Below are 26,248 nucleotides of genomic sequence, written 5' to 3' on the forward strand. Positions count from 1 at the left end.
TACAGTTACCTTATATCTTTTGGCTCTGACCTGAGTATTTTTGTTCCTTTCTTTCCTCTTTGACACTCCCTTTTCCACAGAAATACGTTCCCATATTTGAACTAAATCCTGGGTCAGTAACTTTTAAAATTTCTTTTAGTTGATAAAAATAAAACATATTATGAAAACAATATTGATCCTAATTAGAAATTAATTTCAGGTCACTTTTTATCCTCAAATTCAAAATCTCAATGGCCAGCTCAGTAGATATAACCACTGTGGAAATTACATATCATTCATAGACTCTACAAAATATAGTCATTTCTCCCTAGTTACAAATGTTCCTCCAGATGTGTCTTTTCTTATGTCTGTACTATTTTCTTGCTACATTTTCCACATTTGATTAGGTCTTCAGGATTTATCTTCTAAAATAAAATAACAATATTAATTGCATCCATCATAAAGCAGACATGTTGCTTATAAAACACTATGGTATATTAATATTTTGGCTTTTGATTTTTCATATTAAAGTATTTTAACTTGCAACTTCTAACTTCAAAGTATGTTGCTTGTTAGTAAGTCATACAGGCAGCTAAATTTCTCTGAGATGGAGAATTGTGGTCTTCAGTTCTTTGTTTTTGTTCTGTTGTTTTGTTTGTTTGGGGGATTTATCTTTGTTCCCTCCCTGTTCCCAAGTGATATGGCTTAAATTGCATGACTTTAGACTCTGGAGTCAGCTGATGCACAGTATGAGACAGGACATATGAGACAATTTTTAATGATGAGCAGAATATACTTGGGGGAAGTTTAGTACCAAATGAGTGATGTATTGCTGCAGATAGTCATGAAGTGCACTAGTGGAGGTGCTCAAGGGAGATTTTAGGAGCACTTTGTCTGAACGTAGCAAGTAACATTAATCCCTAGTGTTCAAGAGTACTAAATTCAGCTTTCATAACAGCATGAGGGCTTGCACTTATGGAAGAGGTTTTGTGTCCATTAGAACCATTATTTGTAATGCCTCATGAGCCTTGATGGTATTTTTGACAAATCCTCACTTGCCTGCAAAGCTGAAGCTTTGAGTCTCTAGCCAGCACAGGTGGTTATATCAGAAGTAGATTCTAGAATCATGATGTTTAAAACTGTGAAGAACTTTGTTTGATATACATTGTGCAAACAAGCTCTGGGTAGAGAAACGGGCTATCCTTAGATAGAATTAATGAGGAGAAAAACTCATCTGAAAAATTGAAGTATATTTTTCCCATCAATGGTGGGTATGTATTACCAGAAACTGTAAGTTAAAAGAGTATTAATGTAAGAAAAGGTGTGTCAGGTGAGAACAAGTGTTCGTTTAGCCAAATATTGTATCTCCTAAGCATTCATTAGGAAGCTTCAGTGAATTACTCTTCTGTGAATGGATATGCTAAGTCTTTCCTTGAACCCACATAAAATTTAATAATCTGTAAGAGTTCCTCAATTCAGCCGTCTGTACGGAGACTCTCGTTCCTTTGTCTGTTTCGGACCTTACTCCTGCCATCTTCATCTGATGACTTGTCTCTGTAATTTTTATATTTTTCTTGGAGACTAAAGATATTGCTAAAGACAAACCATTTCAGTGACTTTCAATGGAAAGAGTGGATCTTTTGACTATATATGAAAAAAATGATTTTTACTGAAGACCAACATAGCGTTGGCAAATTGCACAGAGGAGCTGTCCAGTCTCCATCTTTGGGAAATGACCCAACTCGACCTAACTGACCAAAGCTCTGAGCATGTTAGTCTGAACTCAGTGTTGACCCCTCTTTAAACAGAAGGTTGAAATAGACACAATCAGAGGTTCTTCCCAAACTCAAATGATTATTGCATCAGTGTAATCTATCCCTTCGTGCTGCTTCTCAATGTGGTTATTATTCTTATTTAACAACTCTTTGCAAATAAGCTTTTTCATATATTTAAGCACCATTGCTGCTGACCTCTGAACCTCTCTGAAGTCTAAAAATTTCTTTTTGAAATGGGGATAGACCAGAAGTACATGCAGTGTTTCAAGATGTGCCTGAACACTCCTACAGCGATATGATGTGCTCTGTTTTGTTTCCTATTTCTTTCCTAATAATGCCAAACATCTGGGTTTTTTTAACCATTACTGAGCAGTGAGCTTGTATTTCCATGTAGTCTTAGCTCCACAGTCTCCTGAGTGGTAATGGTATTTTCAGAAGTCTTACTTATATGTAATGTTAGAATGCTTTTTCATGTGGATTACTTCACATCTTTATATACTAAATTTCAACTGCTGTTTTATTGGTGGATCACTCAGTCCTGTGTTTGTGTTCTACAGTTCTTCACAGTGAACTTTTACTACTGTGACCTAGTATTATAATTGAAATTTGTCACTTCATTGCTTGTGACTGGATTAGGAACTTTTCACCAAGAATTATTTTCTGAGGCATAGAATTCGAATACAGTCATGGAAAAACAGCAGTTTATGAAAATAATAAGAACAGCATAATCTAGATTAGCAGAAGTTTATTCAACTGTCCTTCTAGAATACATTTCTGATTTTTATTAAGTGTAGCTCTAGACTTTGACTATTCAGAGCATATTGTAAAACTAGATTCCAGTCTCCTGGCATGCTGCTGCTGGTTGGAATAAACACCTTTCATAGAATCATAGAATGGTTTGGGTTGGAAGGGACCTTAAAGACAATCTAGTTCCAACCTTCCTGTCATGGGCCTTCTACTAGACCAGGTTGCTCAAAGCCTTGTCCAATGTGGTCTGGAACATTTCCTTGGATGACGCATCCACAACTTTTCTGGGACTCACCAGCCTTGTAGTGAAGTATTTCTTCCTTATATCTAATCTAAATCTACCCTCTTTCCATTTAAAGCCATTACTTATCACTACATGCCCTTGTAAAAGGCCCCTCTCCAGCTTTCTTGTAGGCCCCCTTTAGGTACTGGAAAGCTGCTGTAGGGTATCCCTGGAGCCTTCTCTTTTCCAGGCTGAATAAGACCGATTTTCTCAGCCTGTCTTCAACCCAAAGTACTGCAGCCTGTGGGAAGTCCAGCCAATGCTGGAGCATTAGAAAAGTGTGAGGAGGAAGGAATGGCACAGAGAAGCTGTTAAGAGCTGACCACAAAAAAAAATCAAGTTATCGAATATTTAAAAGATGGTTGCTCACTGAAAATTGATTCTTTCCTAATGAAGCAGAATCATCTGTCTTGAGCATTATGAAATTAAAAAACCAAACCAAAACAAAACAAAAACAGCAACAACAATAAAATCTCCTTACTGAAAGGTTTGCAGTAGGCTGAAGCCTGTGCCTGGATTCTGTTATACTGTAAATCCCCATAGCATAGAATACTACAGTGGAAATCCTCCAGCTTTTAAAAAACTATTCCAGTAAATCAGTGTAGCCATGAACAACCAGAATTAATTCAGAAGATGAAATTATAAGTATGTATAGATTGTTTGTCATACCTTTTTTGGCTGGGAAATCTTGTGAATGTGATACACCACATGCCAAGAAGCCATGGCCTGTTCCTAATGTTAGCAGGAAATCCTCTAAATGATTCAAAGTCTTACACCTATGCCATTTATACTGCTGTGCATGACTATAAACCAAACGTTTTGTTAAAAGAATTGCAGAAGCGTTCATGGACACTGACTCTGTATGCTGTCATTTCCCTCATGTACATAAATAACTGCAGCCAGGTTTTAAAGTCTAATCTCTCATGTGTACTGTTCTTCCTGGCAAACAGATACAAGGACTGAAAAATTTCTAACTGCCAGGAATTTGTTTCTCTTATCTTTGGCCTCCTGCCTTTGAAACATCAGGTAACTTCAATTAATTTCTGTTTTACAGAAACAATTAAAGTAGGGCTAGTATTTGCTTAAAATTCTGACTAGGTTGAAAGGAGATGAAACTTTTGCCCTCGGCTTTAAGGGGGGACATAAATGATATGTATCATTCTGTACTGTTACACAGTACATGTTGATGTTCTGGTTCTGAGGTTCATCACACAGCGTAGAGCTTTGGGAAATAATTAGCTTGTTAGGCTTATTCTTCTTTTTCATTGCAAACTGGTAAACGATTTATCAAGTCCTACAGTTCCGTTCTGGAGAGGTGATTTACCCCTGGCAGAAATTAGCTCAGAATGCATTAGTGTCAGCATAAAGCCATTGTCTGACTAAAAGAGGAGGAATCTTCCTCTTCCCCCTCAAGAGCCCCCAGATAACAGGTATGATGCCCTGGGGATGGAGAATAATGAGAGATGGATTAATGGGCAAGACCCAGGAAAGGGCAGGTGTGCAAAGTTTGTCCAGCCACTGAACCACATTAGAACCAGTGCCACCAGAAAAGAACATAGGGTATTAGTAATTTGAAACTTCTTGCTGAGGGGCACTGAAGTGCCCATTTGTCACACAGAGAATTTTGCTGCCTTCTGGGAGCTTCCATCCATGATGTCATGGAGAAGCTTCCAAGCTTGGTAAAGCCTGCAAACTATTACCCATTCCTACTATTCCAAGTAGGATCAAATGATGCTGCAATGAGGGGACTTAGAAATATCAAAAGAGATTTTATGTCCCTTGGAACAATATTAAAGGGATTTGGTCCACAGGTGGTGTTTTCCTCTATACTTCCAGTCAGGGAAAGGGGTTTGAGAAAAAGGCCAGTTGAACAGGTGAATGGTTGGCTGCATAGCTGGTGCCATGCTCAAGGTCTCAGCCTCTGCAGTCTTGGGAATACATTAGAGAAACTGGTCCTGTTTACAGCTGACAGGGCTCCACTGACCAAGTGAGGCAAGAGTTTCCTGGGCAGCAAGCGGACGGGACAGAGCTTTAAACTAGTTTTAGTGGGGAAAGGGGATGAAGTTCTAAGCACTCAAGGAGAGCCAGAGGCTGCTGAGGCACTTCAGCTGGGCAGTTCAGGGGCACTTTAGCTGGGCTGTTGGCCATATCCCCTTTTTAGAGGAACTTGCCTAACTCCCTTGATGCAATTCACAGTGGTTTCCCTGTTGCTTCCCAATGCCTCTAGTCCAGTAGAGAAAGACACACTACCTGAAATGTTCAGAAATTTTGCTTTTTTATTGGTCCTGTTGACCATATATGCAGCATCCATGGAGAGTAAATATGTCACTGCTTTCTTCACTGATATGAGAATCAAATACTTAGTGCTTCACTGGACTGCTGATCCTTCTGTTGCTCCCTTTACTTGAGAATACAAAAAGAAAATGCATGAAAAAAATCTGTGAAAGGTGCTAAGAAGTTTTGAATTATTTTACCTTTCCATTTTAATATTCAATTACAAACTCAGACATTTTAAAAGCACATGAAAAATACAATTTTTAAAACATTAGTGTTATGTTGTTCATTGAGGCTACAATCAGAGGATGAATTACGGTTTTGCAACAAATCTATTTTAAATATTCTGCTTGATATTTTTTTTTTTACTGGGCAGGCCATGTACTGCATATATGTGGCTGACCTTTAAAAAGGTTCTTTAATCTTTCTTAGTCTCATTAAGTGCTAGAAAACTTTTCTACACAACCAGACTTTGATTAGTTTGATATTCTTGCCAGTGTGCGCACACTATGTCACTATTCTGAAAGGATGATTGGTTAATACATTTTTCTTCAGTGACCCATTTTGAGGAAATCCTACAAAATATTATAGAAGTACTCCTGCATATAGTAACACTAAGGAAAATACTAATTTCATACAATAGGTAGCAACTGATCTGCACTCCAAATAATTTCAAAATGTCATTAAAAAAAAAAAAAAGCAGCAGTTGACCTGAGTCATGACCCCTGTATGAAGTACAGCTTGAAGCAGAAAGTTGCAAGGCTCAGTCAATGTCTTTGATGTTGTCCCTTGGTTAGAATAATATCCTAATCATAATACAGGGTTATATAGCGTGACATCACAGAAGGCCTGACATTTGCTGAAAAAAAGGAAATTTAAAATTATCAGACTGGTGATTAGTTGCCTTACGAACACTGACTGCAGCATTCCTAAGAAATATCTGTATTCATGTGTTTGTTTGGGTTTTTTTGTTTGTTTTTAAATTTGATAGTGAGGCAAGGCAATATGCAGTGAATTGCAAATTATTGCAGTAAGAAGTGATGACAGGACCAGTAACTGCAAACTCTACTCACAGATATAATTAAATTGACTGTAGACATTAATACGGGCAAAACTTCAATATTGTGTTATTATGCCTCTGATTTTCCAAGAATAAGAAACCTAAGACAATGTCAGAAAAATAGTAAATGGGTAAAGGAAAAGGCCATTGAGATAGTTAAGATATCAGGAACAAAGACCTATTAAAGTAGTAGCATTTTATTGTGGACTATGTGGACATGATCCTACTTCTTGTCTGTTATGTGAAAACAATCATGGATCATTATCAGATTTCAGTGCAATCCTTTTGAATAGCTGCTGGTTCAAAGGGATACACAGACAGACAAAGCCCACTGCTAGCTGCTACAGTGTGCTATTAACATTATTTGGCTGGTCTGGCCAAGAATCAGATAGAAGTGGCTGACAGCTGTGATAATGACTTTACCAGAAATGTAGTAAAAAACTCTATTATTGTTCAATTTAATGACCCAAATGCTTTGAATATTCACTAAGATAAAAGAAATGTTAAGTACCAATTCATTGTTTACTCATAAAAGTTCTTTCCTAGATTGATAATGTCTAATTATTTTTTTGTGCTAGTGACTTTTTAAAGAAAAACTTTACTGAAACATTTTCTTCTAAAGCAGCTCCAAAACAGGACCTCTCAAGAGTAGCAGGGTTCATATCCAGAGTAGTAGGGTTCATATCCAGAATATAAATATTTTTGATAGAAATATTTCAGATATAGATTTTTCTGATAATTAAGACAGTTTACTTCAGTTTTTCTATCTACAGTGAGAAAAAGCACCCAGTTCCTCAGGATATGGAACACTTTTAAAATCTAAGCTTCAGAGTGGGCTTATCTTCCAAAGGACAACTTGGAGGAGGAGCTGTTACAATGCATATTTTATTTTTATTTGAGCTTGATGTATCTCTGTATGTGTTATAAAAGGTTTATTTATGCAATGTTGTTTTGTTTGTTTGTTTGTTTGTTTTTGTTTTTTGTTTGTTTGTTTTGCAATTAGGATGCTTGTCAGATATTTTGTCTCTACTCAGATATTTTCACAAAAATGTTGAAAATAGATATTTCAAGTACCTATAACCTAGCCATATTTTGTTGATAACACTCAAGAGTTTTCAAAATGGTAGGATAGCGAAGGGGTGAGGGAAAGGTTGTGCACAAAATCAGGGACACGCATGTATGCACAGGCAGTGTGATACTTATGTTGAGCTTTTTTTTTTTTCTTTTTAAACACTGTGGTTTATTGGCAAAATCGTAGGTCACCCCACTCCGAAAGTGAACTGGAGACACTGGGATGCAACAGGGGAAAAGTAAAAGATGCTAATGTAGTATTTAATGATACTTTTCTCTTATGTCTCTAACAAGAAAAATATATATGTATTTTTGATTTGTCATTTTGAATGCTCCTTCTGACCTATTTTTCATGTTTTCCGTAAGGTGTATTAAAAATGCCCTAGGTAGAAGAAATATGATATCTATTTGCTCATGCTTACAAAAACTTTGACTTCTATATAGTGCATATATTTGGTGTTTATCTTAAAGCTAGTCAAGAATGTGGAGTTTTTTTGTACTGTTGTAGTAAATATATGAAATAATAGACCAGGGGACAAGAAAGTCTTAGGCCTGTGTCAAAGTAATCCAAAGAAAAACTGAGTGCATATTCATATCCCTACAAGTTCATGGGGCCTGATGGGATTCATCCAAGGGTCCTTAAAGAGCTGACTGACATCACAGTGAGATTTCTCTCCATGGTTTTTCAATGCTCCTGGGAATCTGGAGAGGTTCCAGATGACTGGAAGCTGGCAGGCATTGTCCCAGTCTACGAAGACAACAGGGATGACCCTAGCAACTACAGGCCTGTCAGTCTCACTTCTATGCCTGGCAAAATCATGGAGAAAATTATTCTGGGAGTTACTGAATGTCAATGCAGTCGTTAGTCCCAGCCAGCACGGGTTCACAAGGGGAAAGTCTTGCTCAACAAACTTAATTTCATTCTATGACAACGTTACCCACCTAGTTGACCAAAGGAAGCCTGTCGATGCGATCTTTTTGGGTTTCAGTAAAGCATTGATACTGTCTTTCACAGTATTTTTCTGGACAAAATGGCCGACATACAGCTGGATAAACACACAGTGCAGTGGGTGAGCAATTGGCTGACGGGCCAGGCTCAAAGGGTTCTGGTAAATGAGGTTGTGTCAGGCTGATAACCGGTCACCAGTGGGGTTCTGCAGAGATCTCTTTTAGGGCCAGTGCTCTTCAATGTCTTAATAGATGACTTAAACTCAGGACTTCAGGTATTACTTAGTAAGTTTGCTGATGACACAAAATTGGGAGGAGCTGTTGACACTCTCAAGGGCAGAGAGGCCCTGCAGAGGAATCTGGACAAATTGCGGAACTGGGCATTGACCAACTGCATGAAGTTAAATATGGACAAGTGCTGTATTTGGCACCTGGGACATGGCAACTCTGGCTGTACATACAGACTGGGGGATGAGAGGCTGGAAAGCAGCTCTGTGTAGAGGGATCTGGGGGTTCTGGTTGATGACAAGTTGAACATGAGCCCACAGTGTGCCCTGACAGCCAAGAGGGCAACTATGTCCCATGGTGCATCCAGCACAGCATTGCCAGCTGGGAGAGGGAGGTGATTGTCCCACTCTGCTCTGCACTGGTGCAGCCTCACCTGGAGCACTGTGTGCACTTCTGGGTGCCACAGAATAAAAAGACATATAAAGCTACTGGAGAGCATCTTAGAAGAGGGCTGTGAATTTGGTGAAGGGTTTGGAGGCGAAGCCGTATGAAGAGCAGCTAAAGTCACTTGGTTTGTTCAGCCTGGAGAAGAGAAGACTAAGGGGAGACCTCATCACGGTCTACGGCTTCCTTACAAGGGGAGGAGGAGGATGGGGAGGTGCCGGTTTCTTATTTCTGGCAACCAATGACAGAAGCTGAGGGAAGGGCAGGAAGATGTGCCAGGATAGGTTTAGGTTGGACATTAGGAAAGGGTTCTTCACCTGAAGGGTGGTGGAGCACTGGAAGAAGCTCCCTAGGGAGGCAGTCACAGCTCCAAGCCTGTGAATATTCAAGAACAGACCGGACAACACCTTTGGACACATGGTGTGAATTGTGGAGCTGTCATACACAGGGACAGGAGCTGAACTCGATGATCCTTGTGTGTCCTTTCCAGCTCAGGACAGTCTATGGAATGATATTGATCATTTTTGCAAGCATGATGAATATTTGTCGCATATTATGTTAATTCCTGTGCATACAAAGTTTGTCAAATAAGGTAATCCAAACAGGCAATCTAGAATAATTTTATGTTTCTCCAAGCTTTCCAGGGAAAGAAAAAGAAAAAAAAAAAAAAGAAAAAGAAAAAGAAGGAGTAAAGCAAAGCTAGATAAGAGTTCTTCCATTTCTTTATTTCAATTAATAACTTCTGGAATTATGACTATTATGGCAAATGTGAAAACCTGTTTCTAGTTTGAAATACTCTTGTAGTTTTGCTTTGTCTTACAATTAATTCTTAATTTGATATTACAACAAAATTTTTACTCCAAGATATATCCTCTACTGTTTCTTCAGTTTGAAAAGGAGAATAATGAAATCACTAGCCTGCTAACACAATTAAGGTTTTCTGTATATACCCTGTTAAAAGTGTACCAAAAAGAGAAAGTTATAAAATTTTTACCTAGTTGTTTTATGTTGCAGAACTGAGGCTTTTAATTTTTATGCTGAACCAGTATCATGGTTTAACCCGAGCTAGCAAACCGGTATAACCAGCAACGTAACTCTTTAGTGACTAAATAAATGTCAAGTTTATTTGTGGGTGTTTTTTAGAAATTTTATTGCAGAAATGGAGAGGGAAGAAGTAAGACATTCACAAAAACCCTGACTTTCATTTTTAGAGTCTATAAAGTAGTTGACAGTACTCTACAAATTTACTTAAAATTGTTCTTGTTTATAGTTTTACCTGTCTTGGCTAATGTGTACTGTACAATGTAATACTGATGCTGAGATGCTTCCAATGTGCAGCTGTTTATATGATTAGAAAAAATTCTCAGTTGGCTAAAGTTGATTAAAAAAGAAGTTTACATCCTGACTTCCAATTAACATCATTGCCAGAAAATTAAAAGCCATCTGGTCTGCAAGGCCTGACTGGAATTCTTACTTTTGAATTGCCTTATCATGCTGCACAAATTAATTTTTAATTTCTTTTGATCTCTTCCTGGAGAAAATTAAAATAATAAGAAAAAGAAGGCTTACCTCCATTTCAGAAGCCTTGTTTCAGTAGACACTGAAACAACTCACCCAGTATTACAAAAGTATCTTTCTGTGTTCTTAAAGAATATAGTTACTTTCATGCCCATGCAAAATGAAAGGAATCAGATCTGCATGTCTGTGTTAGTAGGAAACAACATATGTTTGGGACGTGAAGCTAACAACTTAAAATATATTAAAGATTTAACATCTCCCATAAAGAATTGTAGCATTATTTGTATTCACGATACCAACAGCTCAAATTATGAAGACAAATGCTGACTATCAGCTGCTCTTGAATAGAGCACCAGTTCGATGTTTCTTCACAAAAATGACTTTGTTTGTAATTTTGTTTACTAACTAACTTGAAAAATGCAATATATTTTAAGGAAATTTGTAAGACCGAGAAGCACAGAATTTCATTTAATGCTTGGTACTGCTTTTTTCCCCTTCTTTTTCCTCAAATAATATGTGCTAGGCCAGTTGCCAACATACTCCAGCAGCAGGATTTTACTGCATTTATTCAAGAATGGTCACGTCTTTCTTGTAGCGGGGAGCCCAAAACATGACATAGCACTCCAGATATGCTTTCACTAGGGCTGAGTAGAGGGAAAGGATCACTTCCCCTGATGAACTCATAGCACACTTCTTAATGCTGCCCAACATGCTCTTTGACTGATCCTCCTCCACTGAGGGCAAGTGCTCTTTGGTCCAGACTGCCCCTCTGTTTAGAGAGTCCTGGGTTACCTGACGGCCAATCTTACTAGTAAAGAGCAAGACAAAGAAACATCAAAACATCAAGAAGATTGGTGTTTTCCCTGTCCTCTGTCATCAGGTCCCTTGGCTCATTCAGCAGCAGAGTCATATTTTCACTCGTTTTCCTTTCACTGTTCATGTACCTGTAGAAGTTTTTCCTGTTGCCCTACACAGCCCTCGCCAGGGCTCAACTGCAGATGGGCTTTGCGTTCCTAATCCCTTTCCTGCATGCTCAGTGAGTTCATACCATAGCACTTCTCTGAGAAATCAGTAATTCTAAGAATCAGATGAATACCTTTCACCCCCATTTTTCTGTAGTAAGTAAAATTAAAGAAAATTAATATAACCAAGTAATATTACATGGATTGGAGTCTAAATCATATTGGTTGCTAATACTCACTTGTTTGAAGAGAGTAATAGAAGCTAAGTTCAATTGCTGTCATAGCCATGGGAATCTGGACAAATACATATTGTGGACCCTCCTAGTGGAATAGAACATGTTCTCTGAAGAAGCAGAAAGTATGGATTCTTCAGAGCTGTTTTACCAGAGGAAGGAAAAAAAAAAAAAATAAGGAAAAGAAAAACCGGAGCCCCCAAGTCAGTAGAATCAATATGAATTCTGGGGAATGTGAAATCTTTCTGCTTTTCCCATGAAACAGGAATTGTGAATGGGTGTTCTCTGATATACCGCTTCAGAGAGAGGTCTTCCTTCATGAATGTACTTGGGAAAGCAGAGCATAAATTTATTGATTTTATCAAGTATGCTATGCAGCTTCAGCTGGTACTGATTCTCTTTGAAATAACAAAATAAACTAAGATTTTGCCTAGCTCAGTTGACTTTCAGGGAAATAACTCTAGGAATTAATTTGGCCCTCTGATTTCATTACTTTATCCTTCTCTGAAATTTGTGTTGCATCTGAATTAATGGTTTATCAAACCTACATAAAATTTCAGTGCTACCTTGGATGTGATTTTTCCATTGTAGCAATTTTGTTTCCAATATCCACTTGGCCCTGGTCCACTGAGAGTCCAGCTGCCTTGGACTGAGCTCACTTCTTTCAGGATTTTGTGCCGTATAGCAGAGCTACGTTTTACAACTGCTTTGGACACTGTTCTTCACAGTGGTGTATTTTGTATTCTGGGCTATGATTGATTATATCTACATTCCTAAGTATACTGCTCTAAAAGCTAATCTAGAAGAGAGGCTCAGATTCTGCAAATGTTGCTTCTGAAGTTTTCAAGACAGACAAATATATTTTCTGCTTGTACAATTAGACACTTTTCCTAATAAAACTTTTGTCTTTGTATCTTCCATAATTGAAGAAAAGTCACTTTCAACGTCATCTCCTCTGATACTCTGGAAGCATAGGAATATAAGGGTTGTAAAATACAGGTTTTTTAAAGTCAAATAATAAAAAAAAAGAAGCAACTAAAATAAATAAATCTTAAAAATGGTATGAATTCAGCCTTGAGCATGCAGGACCTGTGTATGCTCAGCTATATTATTTTGTGGGTGATATATTTTTGGGAGGGGGAGCATAAATGGTCCTTGTGAAGAGAGGAAAAACACCTGTTCTTAACAGTGGAGTCTAAGGACACCATGATAGGCATTACATTCATGTTGTTTTATCTCCCTCCTGCTTCAGGTTGCATGCATAAAGGACAATGGGCTTTGCTGTAAGTATTTTCCATTCTTGTAGTCGTGCTGTTGCAAAGATACAAGGGCTCAGGAAAACACATATTTAGAAAATGAACCAGCAGAAATGCCTAATGTCTTGGCAGAGCAGCAAAAATGAAGGCATTTATTGTGAAGACATACAACGGTTCTTTTCAGTTCATACTCTATAGGAGCCAAGGACCTGCACCTTGCTTTGTCTTCCACTAGCATTTGGCAAAGAAAATCTGTACTCAGTGGAAATGCAAATAGGTAATCTCTCTAGTTTAGTGTCTGTTCAGTGCTTTGTGGCAACTGTCTGCTGTTTCTTTTTAATACATCACTCAGAGCATAATAGACATTTGAGCAGCATCTTTTCTTAATCTTGTAAGTGGGGATGGGACTGGTTGCTCTTTGCACTCATTTGCTGGTATTGAAGCCTGACTTTACCTGGCCTTCAGGCAGACCAGTGGGCCTTCTGCTTTTGAACTTGAAAGTGAAAGTCCTGTAGAATGAAGAAAGCAGAAAAATTCTTTACCAAAACACTGTATTCATGCCTTACAGGTAAAGTGCTGTTTACTACGTTGCTTAACATGCTAGTTCTACAAGTTTTCTAGGAGAAGGCACACCAAGCATGTACTTCCCTACTGGTTACTGGAAGCATTAAAGTCTCTATTTACCATTTCATAAAAACAGTTTGATTTTTTTTTATTGTGGCATTTGATACAGGGAATTAACAATTAACTAATTAAGAGTTAAAGAACTACCACTTAAAGACTTAAAGAGCTAACAGAGAGCTAACCCTTTAACCCACATCCCTATTGCCTAGCCTTGCTTAGCTTTTTGTAACATATTGTATGAGAAACAGGAGTTCACTGATGCCTTGCAAAGATAATAGTCCTTGAGTGTATCCTTGGTGCATCCTTGGGTGAACTAGATAACAGGTTCACGATCACTGCGCAGCTGCAACCGGGAGGAGCTGGAGGTGGCGACTATGGAAATGGCCTCCTGGATCTCATTGTAATAAGAACTGCCTTCTTGGGGACAGGTTAAGAATATGTATAGGTGTTCCTAAAACTTTCATGAATATGTAACACCTTACTGCATTTAACCAAGCTCACAGATACTGTAAATTTACACACGTATTAGGTGAAATTATTCCCTGTGTGTCTGGCGCTGTGTAAATACATACCTTTTTTACAATCTCAAGGGTGGTAAGGTCATTTCCTCGCCTCACATTTGCTAGATTATGAAATTGTTTCAACAGATATAAACCCTGCTATGAATATATTATTTTATGTCATTGTTTGTGTAAGAAAAATAATTGTGGCCTTTATCTTTCTAATTCTGCATGAAGTGGTTATTTGTAATGTTTTAGTCAGCGTAGTCATATTTTTAATTGAAAATCTGTTCACATTTTAATTCTTTGTTTGTGGTTTAACCTCAGCCTGCAACTAGAACAACGATAGCCACTTGCTAACTCTCCCCGACTCCCCAAGAAAGATAGGGAGAAAATTGTTAGGAAGGGGAGAAACTTGTTAGTTGAGATAAGAATAGTTTAATAAGACAAGAAATTATTAATAATAAGATGATAGTAATAAGAACAATAACATATATAATGAAATAAAATATGTGATGCCCAATGCAATTGTTCATGAACTCTGGTTGTGCCAAACAGCCAGCCTCAGAAAGGAGGGAGAGGACTCTTGTCCTGAACAGCTGATCCCAGCAGGAGAAGAAAAAACAAAAAAACAAAACAAACCACACACACAAAAAAACAACCAACCAACCAACCAAAAAAATAAAAAAGAAAAACCAAAAAAAAAAAAACCCAAAAAACCAGAAAGGCAGAAAAGCCAATGGGCAACTGCAAAATGGCAGAACAGGAAAAAGTCGAACTAACACCAAACGCCAAATGGATCTGAACATAACTCTTGAGTGCAATTAACACAGAAGTCCAAACAGAACTGAACTAACGAGCTCCAGCTATATACAGAGGGTGAAGATAATGGCAGGGAATATTTCATTGGCCAGCCTGGACGTCAATCTAGGTGCTGTCCCGCTGTTTTCCCACCCAGCTGTTATCTGTGCCTGCAGCTGGAAAGTTGAAAAAGTCCTTGGTCTCCTTGGTAACAGCCAAGAGATCAGTGAGTTCTTACATTCTTTTAATATCAACTCCAAAACACAGATAGATACTGGAAAGAGAGAAGTTTGCTCTTCTCAGGCAAAGCATGGGAAACTCAGCATGTTTGCACAGTACTCTCATACTGAACACAAAACAAAAGACTGCACTAGCTGCTAAGGATAAAAGATTCTAACTGCATCAAGAAAATGAACTTGCTTTTTTGCTAAAACAGCACATTACTTAATGAATGAATAAATTAATTAAAGCTGTAATTGCAGTGCTTTTTTGCTGTGTTTAACAGCAGTTGTGCTGGACCTACAAAACAAAAATTGAATCAATCTCTCACTGCACCTGCTTAAACAGATTTTGCTAAGATGCTGAAGTTCAATACCAACTTATTTTGAAGAAACCTGCATGAGAGAAGTTACACCAAAAATTCCACACTTGCACTCTGTTTTCAGCTTTAATGGATGCCTTGCAGGAAGAAAAAAACATTTGGAGTAGGAAAGTGTAAATAGGAGATTTTTTTTTTGCATGTAACTTGCATATACATACTTGCTGTAAATGTTAATACCTCAGGATAAAAAGTTAAAATTATAAAAGTGAGAATTAGTAAAAATTCAGTAAGCAAGAAAAGGAATATGAAAGATGGAAAGCTTTAAGAGATGCATGCAAAGAGCTTGGTTGACAAGAATTACTGGATATCAGTGGTTATTTAATGTATTTTGTCTGCTCCAGTCTTAAGACATGCATAGGCTTTATGCCTATGTATTGAAAAATGCTGAAATCATATCCTTAGCCTACTGCATCCACCTTAAGCCTATTTGATATTTTGTTTTCAAGAATTCTTCACATTAAAATCTTAACAATGCCATATAGCTGTACAAACCTAAGGCTGGCCAATAGACTAAGCTACAATGAATACATCCTGTTAGAACTTGAGTAGATATGAAGTGTGGAGGTGAAGGTTAAAAACGTCCAACACTTAAATGCTAGATACAAAAGAGAATAACCAGCCACTTCTCTTACCATGTCAGCAAAACTTAACTGGGGTTAGGTGTGGATTGAACTGCTCCCTCATGGAATACAAGGCCAGGTGGAAGACTATGCTTTTAATTAGCTGCTACTGATTCATTTATGGCTGCTAAAATAAGTCATTGCCCAGTATCAGACATTTAATAATCTCGTCATGAAACTCATTAACAATGTGGTAATACAGCAGAGAATTCATACAAGGTGTAGCTCCTGTAGAGAAGAGGGGCCCAAGTGACTCTTATTGATTAATGTACTGTGGTGTCCCATGGGGAAGAGATTACAGAGAAAATTTTCCATCTTGATGATGGTGATTAATGCTAGATAGCTCATCCAGGTCCAAATTTTTAAACTTACATCTGTGTAATATTTTTTCCAATTATTATGTGTTTTCTGACGCTTCTGTCTTAGGGAGGTGTAGAATATTCTCTTTAAGGGAAGAGGACAACTGATGTTAATGGTACGGCAGATGTAAGAGTTGAATAAGCAGCATGTGAAAAAAAATTTACAAACACTAAAATTCCATTTGCATAAAGAACCAGACACAGGCAACATTTATTTACCTGAGGAGCTTGTTTTTCATAGTGAGTCTTGGTTTTTGAGTTCTGAGCAGTATTATACTGTATTAGACTCACATGTAACTTGGGAAGAGCATAGAAGTACTTATGTAAGAAATACACCATTGTTACAAAGTCTTTCTCAGAGTCCAGTTCTAAGGTAGGTGATATAAGAAAACTGCATTATTTAAAGTGAGGCTCATTTTCTTGAGAAAGCACATGGTTATGTATTTTTCTTGGAAAACAATACAGAAAAACGGAGGCAGAATGGAATGTTTGTGTTTTATTTGGAATACTCCTTACTATATACTGGCATATTCTGCAGCTGAAAATCAAATCATATTTCCCTCTCCCCTGCAAGCATACACTTGAAATAAGTATTTTATTTAATGATGAAACAGTGTCCTTCAAAATGATAATTTAGTTTCTCACTGTGAAGTAGCTTGAGAATTGTTTCTAGTTTTATAGGATGTACCAAAGAAATAAAATCAAGGGTCTAGTTTTGCCAAGAATACCAATAAAATAGTGGTAACTAAAATAGTGTCATTATTGTTTTATATTTGTATAAACTGTTTTTTTTATTTGCAAAAAATACTAAGCATACCTCTTTCATGCCTCCATTCTAGATTCTTTGAGGGTTTTTACTTCAAATTTTCATCATTGCTATCTTTTCAGTGAGCTTGTAATAACTCCCAGAAAGTAGAGACAGAGACCACTTTCATCAGCAGTTGCTGCTTGTTTAACAACACTTTTTGAGGAAATAAGTGTAAAGAAAAGTTATGCCAGTAGAAAGGGCTGATTTCCCCCCCAGTTTTTGTGTTCATTTAAATTTAAAAGAACTTAGTGTTACATGGTGAAGTTTTAGAACCCTGCTCCCAGCTTTGGACTGGTGTTTTGTCAGCCTTAGGCTTTTCATTTAATATATTTTTTTTTTCTTTGAAGTAGGTAATTAGTTAAAAACTACATGTCAAAAGTAATCTTGTTGATTAGCAGATCGTTTTGTTATTCACCACTTCCAAAGAAAACTCCAAAGGATTCCAAGGAAAAAATTAGAATAAACTTCCAAATTTTTCTCTGGAGACATAAGATTCCCTTTGGGCTAAGTTCTTGTACATAGAATATCTACAACAAAAAATGCAGAATTCTGGATCTGCTTCCTAAATTAGAATATAGAATCATAGAATCATTTCAGCTGGAAGAGACCCTCAGGATCGTCGAGTCCAACCATAACCTAATCTAACTCTAGCACTAAACCATGTCCCAAAGAACCTTGTCTAAATGCCTTTTAAACACCTCCAGGGACAGTGACTCTACCACTTCCCGGGGCAGCCTGTTCTGATGCCTGATAACCCTTTCCACAAAGAATTTTTTCCTAATATCCAATCTAAACCTCCCCTGGTGTAACTTGAGGCCACTTTCCCTTGTCCTATCACTTGCTACTTGGCAGAAGAGACCAACACCCTCCATGCTACAGCCTCCTTTCAGGTAGTTGCAGAGAGCGATAAGGGCCCCCTCAGCCTCCTTTTCTCAAGGCTAAACAACTCAAGTTCCCTCAACTGCTCCTCATAAGACATGTGACAGTTTTATGTAATGGAATGGAGTTGTTCAGTTGGAAGGGACCTATAACGATCAGCTAGTCCAACTGCCTGACCACTTCAGGGCTGACAAAAAAGTTAAAGCATGGTATTAAGGGCCTTGTCCAAATCCCTCTTGAACACTGACAGGCTTGGGGTGTTGATCACCTCTCTAGGAACCCTGTTCCAGTATTTGACCACCCTTTCAGTTAAGAAATGCTTCCTAGTGTCCAGCCAAACCTCACCTGGTGCAGCTTTGAGCCATTCCCACATGTCCCGTCGCTGGATCCCAGGGAGAAGAGCTCAGCGCCTCTCTTTCCATGTCTCCGCCTCAGGAAGCTGCACAGAGCAATGAGGTCACCCCTCAGCTTCCTTCTCTCCAACCTAGACAAGCCCAAGGTTCTCAGTCATTCCTCATAGGACATTCCTTCCAGCCCTTTCACCAGCTTCAGTTCACTAGAACTGAAGAGATTCTTGCCACATCAATTTCTCTTTAACAGTAGAGGTGTTGATACATTACCTTAGATATTTTATCTGACCCAAAGAACTTTTAAGTATACTTTTTCTTGGATTAGAGTCATTGAACATCAGCATGTGAGTACAAGGTGTCATGATACAGGTTCGCATAGTCTAGTGCTGGTTTGAGCATCTTGGTAGGTGATTGGGTGACTGAGACTATATGAGAACCCTGTTATCCCATGCGTGAATGGACAAAAAAGGGGTTGCTGTCTAAAACGTGTCTGTCTATTGTGACATATGCCTATGCTGCAACACATAAATCCAGTCCTTCTTATGATACATAGAAAGTGGTTTGGCACTATACAGGCAAAAACTGAGAATTCCGTTTCCTTCCTTGTGCTGTAAAGATCTTTATATGAAAGAACTGAAAACTAAGAAGGGACAACATGCATATGACAGAAATGAAGGTCTGTAACTTACTTATACACATCAATTTGACCACATGTATGTTTTATGTAATGCAGGCATTTTCTTTTGGAGCTGAGGAATATATTCTGTATGCATCATGATTTTTTGCACCAAGCAAAGCCCTTTTATTTGCAGAGGCTTGTGTCTATCACTGTAAATTGTAAATTACCACTATAAAACTTGTTCTTTTTCAGTCACAAATGTAGCAAGTAATACATTTACTGACTATTCATGTAGAAATAGCTTAACACTGAGAATGTGTGAGAACCTCATTATCCTGTATCACAGTATCACAGTATCACAGTATCACAGTATGTTTGGGATTGGAAGGGACCTCAAAAGATCATCTAGTCCAATCCCCCTGCTGGAGCAGGAACACCTAGGTGAGGTCGCACAGGAACATGTCCAGGCGGGTTTTGAACGTCTCCAGAGAAGGAGACTCCACAACCTCCCTGGGCAGCCTGTTCCAGTGCTCTGTCACCCTCACTGAGAAGAAGTTTCTTCTCAAATTTAAGTGGAACCTCTTGTGTTCCAGCTTGATCCCATTACCCCTTGTCTTATCATTGTTTGCCACTGAGAAGAGTCTGGCTCCATCCTCATGGCACTCACCCTTTATATATTTATAAACATTAATAAGGTCCCCCCTTAGTCTCCTCTTCTCCAAACTAAAGAGACCCAGCTCCCTCAGCCTTTCTTCATAAGGGAGGTGCTCCACTCCCTTAATCATCTTCGTTGCCCTACGCTGGACCCTCTCCAGCAGTTCCCTGTCCTTCTTGAACTGAGGGGCCCAGAACTGGACACAATATTCCAGATGTGGTCTCACCAGGGCAGAGTAGAGGGGAAGGAGGACCTCTCTCGATCTACTAACCACCCCCCTTCTAATACACCCCAGGATGCCATTGGCCTTCCTGGCCACAAGGGCACAGTGCTGGCTCATGGTCATCCTGTTGTCCACCAGGACCCCCAGGTCCCTTTCCCCTACACTGCTCTCTAATATGTAATCTCCCAACCTATACTGGAACCTGGGGTTGTTCCTGCCCAGATGCAGGACTCTACACTTGTCCTTGTTAAATTTCATCAGGTTATTCCCTGCCCAGCTCTCCAGCCTGTCCAGGTCCCGCTGGATGGCAGCACAGCCCTCCGGCGTGTCAGCCACTCCTCCTAGCTTGGTGTCATCAGCAAACTTGCTGATAGTACACTCAATTCCCTCGTCCAAGTCGTTAATGAATATATTGAATAATATTGGCCCCAGCACTGACCCTTGGGGCACTCCACTAGATACTGGCCTCCAACTAGACTCCGCACCATTGACTACCACTCTCTGGCTTCTCTCCCTAAGCCAGTTTGCAACCCACCTCACTACTCTATTGTCTAGACCACACCTCCTCAACTTAGCTGTGAGGATGCTGTGGGAGACTGTGTCAAAGGCTTTACTGAAGTCAAGGTAGACAACATCCACCGCTCTGCCACCATCCATCCACCTTGTTACATTCTCATAAAAGGCTATGAGGTTGGTCAAGCATGACCTACCCTTGGTAAAGCCATGCTGACTGCCCCTAATAACCCTCTTATCCTTGATATGCCTTGAGATGGCACCAAGGACAAGCTGTTCCATTACTTTCCCAGGGACAGAGGTGAGGCTGACCGGTCTATAATTACCCGGGTCCTCCTTCTTGCCCTTTTTGAAGACTGGAGTCACATTTGCTTTCCTCCAATCCTCGGGCACCTCTCCCGTTTCCCAAGACTTGGCAAAGATGATGCATGAGTGGAGGAAAAACAGATTACATAGAGACCTGAGAAGTGAATATTTTTAGTCAAATATTGTGTACCCATGCCAAATCTTAAAATTCAAGTGTTGAGAGTGAAAGTGAATACACAGACTCTAACTTCCTTCCTGCAGTGTTAGCTTTGCTAATGACACAGTTCTCTATGAGTGGCTTCAAAATGCAGAATGATTTAACATGCCAAATAAGTTTTAATGCTCAGATAAAAAGTAAACATTCAACACACTGAACATTTTGTTTGATCCAGTTTCTTATTATTGTTTTAGCAATTATTTTCTGTGTGAATTTGTATTATTTCTTTGTAAGCTTCATGGGAATTTATAGGAAACCTGGGAAAAATCAGTAGGCTGACACAGTTATTCTATAAAATGCTCTTTCGTTTCAGGTCATTAATGACGTAGATAGTGTTAAGGGATTTCATATACAGTTACAAACTCTTGTGGACCTGTCTTCACAACAGGAGACTCCTTAGATAGAAGTATCTTATATTTTCCTAAGGCATTTTAATTCATCTGAAGTGATGCTTGCTATGAAAACATTTTCCTCCAATTTTTCATTAGTTTAAGTCTATGGAAATACTTAGAGAGTTTAGAGCATTTTAAATAATAACATGATGATCTAAGAAAAGGAATTGGGGCATTGCTGAAAATAAGTCTATTAACATTTTGCCCTCTTCTTATTGTGGTCAAAACAAGGAAATTAATGCTCAGAATGGAGTGATTTTGTGTGCGTGTGTGTGTGTGTGTGTGTGTGTGTGTGTGTGTGTGTGTGTGTGTGTGAAATAGTTTGGCAAAAGGTAAAAAGAGCACACTAAAGTTGTGCAAAGGACAGAATATCTCTGTCAAAATTTCTGCTAGAGATTTGAGAGGCCAGCAGACTCTCCAGGACTGTTTCTTTCTTGGATTTCATGGCAGTGTAATCCAGTGAGCCATTTTACAATTTTAACAGTGTTTATGATTCATGTGAAGATAGAATACTTTAAAAAACATGTTCCATGGAAATTCATAGCTTTAAAAAAATCAGTCTAAATGTAAAAGTAATTAGAAAAACAGAATTTGTCATGGGCTAGTAATTCTTGTCATTGCACAGACCTACTTAAAATATTGAGATTAAGATTATGTAAATCAGTGATACGAAATAGAGAGATTTTCTGGTATTTTGACCATTAACAATCATGTGAAATATTGATTACCTCACCTCTTAGAAGATATTAAAGAGCTGGGGCAGGATTATAACAGGATAAAGGGCACAGCCTACATCAAGAAAAAAAAAATCAGTAGTTTAGTATAAAATACATAAACAAAATGTGTAATTAATTGTCTCACTATACGGTTGAAACTAAGAATTTTACAGTCTTCTATCAATGTATTACTTGCTCATGTAGATCTGGAGTAATATTTGGAATTATAACAGTCCACGCTGAAGTAACAGGATGCAAGGAAAAATCAAGAAGAATACAAAACTTCATGTTTCTGGGTTTCAGACATTTTTTAGTTAGCATTAGGTAAGACTTGGCAGGGATTGGATTTCCTACTAATCTGTTCTATGCATGGGTTTTTCTCTGCCTGATTCCGATGCATGTTTTTGCTGCCCATTGCCCAAGACTGTAATAGTCGACTATAAGTATGGTCTAGTATGGAAATTGTACCAAATATAAATTGATAAGGTAGTGCAAATATTTTTAAAGAAACTGACATCTGATACATATGTTTTCTTTTGCTTTTGTTTTCCATTTTTCCTCTGTGTGTGTATGTAAATGTATGTCTTACAGACAATTCAGAATCACCATTTAGGGGGAGTTTACAAATATATGAGCAGCTGCAGTCAAATTCTTCAGGCTATGCAACGGGAAAATTATATGATTATGTCACAATGTTTTTCAATTAATCTTTAATTTGAATAATCCTCTCACCCTTAAGCCTTGGATAAGCCTTAAAAAAATACCTTGCTATTATTTGAACACATAGTTCCTCTTGGTTTAACTTTGTTCTGGCTGAAATGGCTTTTGCTGTACTGCTGCTACCATGAAGACCTAAGCTATGGTGGAGCTACAAGAGTAATGCTTCAACCTATGTTAAAAGAAAGTAGATACTATTTTCCTGGTACATTTGCAACTTAGAAGTTTTTTCTCGTATCAGTCACAGATGTTATAGGAAAGCCAGCAATAACAGTTACAGGAATAACTGATTTGATTCTAAAGATTTTTCCTATGGTAAGTCGTTGTGACTAGGGTTCTAGAGTACATGATAAGTGATGAAAGTACATACTGTCTGACAAATACTAAGAAATGACAGGGTTTGTAAGGTATTAAAGGGATGTGATATTGAAGAACTGAGATTGTACAGTGGTGTACCAAATTTATACTTTCAAGAATAAATGGAAAAATTACGCATAAAGGCAAAACTTAGATGTAAGTTCTTACTCAGAATGGGACAATTAGCTTTTGTTTTAATCTTATATTTATAAGAAATAATTCTTTCAACTGAAATATCAGCAAACATCACTGTTTCCTTCTCAAGAAGGTCTAAAAATGAAAATTAATCATATTTTAACTATCTCTTCATGAAAATTCTCACAATAACATAAATAACCTGATCTATCTAAAACAATGAATGTTTATTATAGTATGAAATTATCGATACAAAATTTAGAGATGTTTTTGTCAGTATAACATAGATAGATTAATGTAGTATATAATAGATACAGCTTTTGCCTTCTAATGGCGTTAAATTGTGGTCTAGATAAGTTTTAAAGTGAAGAGACTGTCTTCAAAAATACACATTGCAGTAAGGAACAGGAACTACATAAAAATACATAAGGCCCTGAGAGTAAGAATGTCTTCTAGATTTGCAGAAGATCTGCATATCTTCTAGATTTTGAAGGAGATAAAACCTCTGAGGCTCCAGAAGGGCCTTGCAGGGCTAACATTTTTCCTAGTATTATAGTTTAACTTTTTAAAAAATAATTTATCTTTTTGCCTGTGATGAATATTTACATTGAGTATTTGAACTTTCAGGCAATTCTGTATATGTACAGAAATGGTGCCTAGTAAATAACAACAGTTCTAATTATTATTGTGAAGTTACCTAGACTGAATAAGTCTGAGTTGAAGAAAACACAGAGAACATTTAATATTGAATACCAAATGAATTGAATATTGAACACTTGACTAACATTTCAAGCTGGTTTTACAGTTCCATTTATTAGCCATCAAACATGCAATGTAGTTTATTTTGTATCAGTTACATTCTTTTTAAAGACTGAACTAAGAGTTAAGTGTGCTGTGTGCATCCCAGAGCAAGAAGATGACTTTCCAGCACTATATATGTATGCAGGTACATATATATGTATGTACGTATATAATAGTTTGTAGTCACAATACATTTAAAGCTTCAGAGGAAGAATTTGTATGTTGTTGTAAACTGATCAGATGTAAATTTATATTCATAAATTCTTTGTTGACTCCCTAAGTTATGAGAATGTGCTTTGAAAATACCTACTATAACTGTTTTTTTCTGTAGAGCTTATATTTTACTTGAGAACAGTCACATAGTACTACACAGTATGATGGCGTTTAGGTATAAATATGTAGAGATATTTGGGAGAAACTGGTTAAATAAATGCTAGTTAAAGTAACATTGTTCATTATACAAAATAGCTTCACCTTGAAATATATTCTAACTTTCTACCTTTTTATAGCAACTGAATAATATTGACACTCTTATTTAGTTAAACATTTGGAATACAATGTATCACCTATGTATTAGCATAGTGCCTCTAAAATATAGGAGTATCTGAATAAAAGATGAGCAACTGTTTATTTGTTGATGTAAGTTTATGGAAAACTGCAAGGCTTTGTTAGTGCTTTGAGATACACTAAGACAGAGCCTTCCAAAACTATTTCTACTAGGTTAGGACTAGATATGCTTCTTCAATTTTGCTGCAGGTATTGTTCAAGTCAGCATGATCTTAATCATCTTGTTTTAATAGAGACCAGATCAGTATCCACATCTAGAACAGGCAAATCTATTTGGTCATGCGTCTGTAAAACATTAGATTTGAAAGGGAATTTCATTCATGAAATAACAAAATAGAGGAATATTTTTATATACATTATGTGATTTTATAATTTCTAATTTTGCAGAATAACCTATTATTTTCCATAATTTTGGATATTCTCAGCAAATTAGTGAGGCAAATATTAGTAGAATGCGATATTTTATTAGAGATGGATTTGATATCTTGTATTAAATGTGGTGGCAATCATACAACAGAGTAAAATTGTACTGGATTTATCTGTATGAATTTGGAGTTAATTCTGAGGCTTTTTTTTTTAATGACACAAAGGGCCACAACATAATAGCATTCTATTGTACTAAAAGAGCAAGAATTTACCCTCTTTCTGCTCTCAGCTTCCTTTGGAGCGATGTGTGACAGGATTTTCCATGTTCCCTGCTATCCAAGCTGCGGAAAATGGGTTGAACATTGATTTATTTCTGTTAAAGGACTTCCTTCTTCTTTAGGTTCTCTTATTTCTGACTTTGGAGAAATTATGCTCAAGGGGAAATAGTTGTTATCTACCAGATCAAAAAGAGCTGTAACAACTTCTGTTGTTCCCAGAAAAGGCATCCAGGCATGATATCAGTGGTAGGTAGAGGCTTTCTACTTGTAAACACAATTCTTGGACAGAAAGATATCCACATGCAGTCTGAAAATACTGATAAAGTGCTGTGGTCTGAGATGCATAAGGCTTTTCTTATCCTTGTACAACTCTGTGGATAGAGTCCTGTGAAGAAGTGAAGCCTTAAGACCTGCCACCATGGGTCCTACTGTATATACCCTTTTACTGCCATGGCAAGGAAATTACTGACAGCAGTTTTTCATTGTAGTAACACAAGTATTGGGAAAGGCTGTGTGGAGTGTCTGTGACCATAAAATATCTGGGAGTTACAAAAACCTTTCAACTTCCTTACAATCTTGAACTATTTTAGTGATTTAAGGAACCAAACAATAAGTTCGCATGAAAATGGAGTACGACGGCTAGCCATGGAGAACATAATGGAGCTATTGCAGTGATAGAAAGTTAAAATCTTGTTGCCTGACAAGCCGAACTCATCAAAGAGCGTAGATATCAAGAAGAAAATGCATAATATTGCTATAATTTAGATGGAACTGGTATTGAGAATAAGATGTTGTAGAACAAATTAAGACCTGAAAAATACAATGAAATAGTTAAAACTAACAAGAAGACCAGTTAAAATATAATCTAAAATATTTTCCAGATGTAGAGAAGATGAAGGAAAGATGCATATTATAATGAATTAAAAATGTTGTGCAGGAAAGAAAGATTGTGATGTCTTGTTCTGTTACTAGAAACAGTGTTGCAGTAGTCAGTTTGAAACCAAGCAAAGAGCAAGAATGAAAAAAATGGGTAAAATAATTAAAAAGTCATAAATAGTATAACCTT

The 26,248-nt window shown here is 37.6% G+C and overlaps 1 protein-coding gene across 2 annotated transcripts in view; it reads left to right on the plus strand.

Moving 5' to 3' along the window:
* LOC309451565 (3',5'-cyclic-AMP phosphodiesterase 4D-like) overlaps positions 1–26,248 on the plus strand; it is a 201,513-nt gene that overhangs the window by 135,361 nt on the left and 39,904 nt on the right. The window lies entirely within an intron of this gene.

This window comes from Streptopelia decaocto (assembly GCF_964273445.1).
Source record: "Streptopelia decaocto genome assembly, chromosome: Z".
Lineage (NCBI taxonomy): Eukaryota > Metazoa > Chordata > Aves > Columbiformes > Columbidae > Streptopelia > Streptopelia decaocto.